The following is a 2,539-nucleotide window of genomic DNA, read 5'->3' as shown; positions in this document are numbered from 1 at the left end:
TTGCGCTGCACAAGAAAACCGGCGGATTTCATCCAAGACGCCCGTCCCGACCAAGACGCCCGTCCTAAGTCCCAAGACGCCCGTCTTTTTCCTCCTCTCAACTGGGAAAAATCCCTGCATCAGAATCCGTCCGGATTCAGGCCAAGACGGCCGTCTTATTTTCTCTCGAGACGCCCGTCCCGAAAAAAATCCGCTCGGATTGTCCTGTTCTTTCGGATAAACCGGATACGACCCACCCTTATCCGCTCGGATTCCCTCTTTCTTCTATATAATCACCCCCTTTCTCCCTCATTTCCTAACATTATCAAACCTTAAAACACTCATCTCAATCCTCAAAATCACCCTTCCACCCTCAAAAACACTCCCATCACCCATATCAAAATGGCACCATTGATGAACACAAAGGGAAAGGCCAAGAAATTGGTTGAATCCACCGGAAAGAAGCGCAAGGGATCGACCTCTTCAATGCCACGGGAGGTAGTGCTACCAAGGACCTCCCAACCCTTAATGAGGGGAGGAATTGAACAACTTGACTACTTCCAAGAGGTGCTATTTGAATCCGATGACCACCGCATGAACTTTGTCAAATTACTAGGTAAGAACTACGAACCCACTCAATTCGTAGATACTAGGGTGTTGGAAATCCTTAAGATAAGGTACCCTACCGAGTTGTTCTTTAATGGTCTTGGCATTGGGAAACTTTTCCATGCCCATGAGGAGACGTACCTTAGTCTCACCCTTGAATTCTTGAGTAGACTTCGCATTGTGACAAATACCCGCACCGATGTGGGCATGGAGTTTAGGTTGTGCAACCTAGACCATCATCTTTCACTTGAGGAATTCGCCTATGTTTTCGGTCTTGTAGTGCCCACCAACTATACCGAAAAACCCGATAATTTCGTTGTGGACCCTCTTTGGAAGGCTATCTCCGGGAGGGATTTTATCCACCCAAAGCATTGCCACACCTTCGCCATCCAACATCCGGTGATTCGATTCACCGAGCGCTTTGTGGCCGGTACCATCAATGGGAGGTACGAACAAGATAGGTGTACTCTCATCGATTTAACCTTTCTTGAATCCTATTTGAATGTTCGAGCGGTGAGGCGTTATAACTTCAATACGCCACTTGAGATACTTACTAGGTTCAATCATTTTGCTCAAGGAACCACCCAACTCAAGACCTTCGTGATGGGAGGTCTAATTACTATTTTGGCCCACCACCTTTGTCCCGGGTTCAATGCCCGAGGGACCTATACTCCTCTTGAGGGGAGGACTTTGATTGATGAGGACACCATCTTCAACAGTCACCGATGGTGCAACTACACTCGAGACGGGAGTGTAGAGTGGCACACCAAAGGATGCACTTCAATGATCCTTGAAGGTTGGAAGATACCGGGCATTGACCCAAGATTGAGCCCATACTCGCCTCGACCAAGCTACCTCCTCGATATCCAGATTCTTGGCAATCCCCCTCAAAGGGAAGAGCCGCACCGCTAAATACCTCGTGGAGGACCGGGAAGGCCTACTCGCCCACCTTCCTATGTACCTATCCCACCATACCCTACCCCATATACCGAATTTGAGCCGGCAATCCCCAATACCCCGGGTATTAATGATTTGATGGCACTCATGAATAGAGTGGACTTCGGGGTGCATAACGGGAGGGTTGACAACTACTTGGCCCTTTATCCCCAATACTATAACATGGCTCAACATGGGTATATTGACCCCAATGGTCCTAAGCCCTCTTGGGCACAACCGGAGCTCTTGTTCCCAAATCAAGGGAACCAAGCTTGGGGTCGCGACGGCGGAGGGCATTCTAGCCAAGGTGGAGGGTACTCGGGTCAAGAGGAAGAATTTGACCAAGGAGGTTATTGGGGTCAAGCAAGCGGGTATGACCAAGCCGGGAGCTCTCATCATTATGGCTATGATCAAGATGAAGATGACGAGTGAAAGAGGACTACCTCACCACCTCCATTTGTATGATACCCATCTCTCCCTCTCTCTTTTGTACACACATTGCATTTAGTGTAGTTTTCGCATGCATTTGTATCATATTTCATTTGCATTAGTTAGTTCATATAGTATAGTTTGCATTGTATTATATCTCACATGATTCATGTAGTTAATTGCATATAGACTAGAATTCATGCATAATCACTAATGACCAATCCTATTCTTTTCTACACTAGAAATAGTGTTTAAATCGGTTTGGGGAGGTTTGATCATAGGTGACCATAGCTTAATAGAAATCATGCATCATATAGTATAGTTTAGATTGCATTCATTTGTTATATATGTCATATAGAATTGCATTTAGTTAGAGCATTCATTCATTCATATCATATCATTGCATTTGTATTTTATTTCCATAAAATCAAAAATCCAAAAAAAAAAAACATGTATTCCATTTTCATTCCTACTCCTACATGTACATTGAGGACAATGTCCAAAATAAAGTGGGGGATGGGAATTTATATTCCAAAAATGCATGAAAATTGAAAAATTTCGAAAAATCACAAAAATATGTTCTTTAATT

Source organism: Silene latifolia, chromosome X, assembly GCF_048544455.1.
Source record: "Silene latifolia isolate original U9 population chromosome X, ASM4854445v1, whole genome shotgun sequence".
Taxonomy (NCBI): domain Eukaryota; kingdom Viridiplantae; phylum Streptophyta; class Magnoliopsida; order Caryophyllales; family Caryophyllaceae; genus Silene; species Silene latifolia.
This window is presented reverse-complemented; position numbering follows the sequence as displayed.